The following is a 1051-nucleotide window of genomic DNA, read 5'->3' on the forward strand; positions in this document are numbered from 1 at the left end:
GGGAACCTTAGCTTCCTCCATCACTGGAGCAAGCAAGCCTCCTGCTCACTTCAGCTGTGTGGCTGCCAGCCGCCATCTTTGTTGGCAGTTAATTTGCATATCTCGCTGATTAGCCAATGGGAATCGTAGCAGAGGTACAGTTTATTACCCTTTTTGTCTTTTATTAGATAGGATAAATGGGAGATGGCGACATAACCACAAAACCACGTACATCGAGTCCAATGTAACCCGAAGACTGGCCTGTATGTAGTATCATTCTCTGTCTCTTGGTATGACTTTTGTTTTGAAGGATAGCTTCTCAGATATAAATATTGTTTCCCCTGCTTTTATATTGCATGGAATATATTTTTCCATCTCTTCACTTTCATTCTGTGAGTCTTTTGTTCTATGTTGAGTCTCTTGTAGACAGTATATTTAGGCTTCATATTTTCTTAACCATTCAGCTACCCTATATTTTTTTATTGAAACATGTAATCTATTTACACTTAAGGTTACTATTTCTAGGTATTTATTCATTGCCACTTTTATTCTTTATGCCTGTTCTTCTCTCTCTCTTTCTTCACCTTCTTACAGCAGTCCCTTTAACATTTCTTGCAATGCTGGTTTGTCTTAATAAACCGGAATCGAACCTGGGACCCTTATGTCCCCAGGCCAACACTCTTTCCAGTGAGCCAAACCGGCTAGGGCAGTGGTCAGCAAACCACGGGGTGTGAGCCACATGCGGCTCTTTGGCCCCTTGAGTGTGATTCTTCCACACAATACCACATGCGAGCACGCACGTACAGTGCGACTGAAACTTTGTGGCCCATGCGGAGAAGTCGGTTTTCGGCCTGGACGAATCTATTTTGAAGAAGTGGTGTTAGAAGAAGTGGGGGGTGTCGGTCAGTGGGGCGACTGGAGACTCGGCGCAGGCGGGCCACGGGATATGCAGCGTGGGGGAGGCATGCGCAATTCCTGCATGAGTTGAGTGAGCCAGTCAGTCAGCAGTCTCATGTGCAGTGGTTAGTGCTAGTCACGTCTGCAAATTATGTGCGGGTGACAAAAGTACCTA

Source organism: Myotis lucifugus, unplaced genomic scaffold, assembly GCF_000147115.1.
Source record: "Myotis lucifugus unplaced genomic scaffold, Myoluc2.0 scaffold_818, whole genome shotgun sequence".
Lineage (NCBI taxonomy): Eukaryota > Metazoa > Chordata > Mammalia > Chiroptera > Vespertilionidae > Myotis > Myotis lucifugus.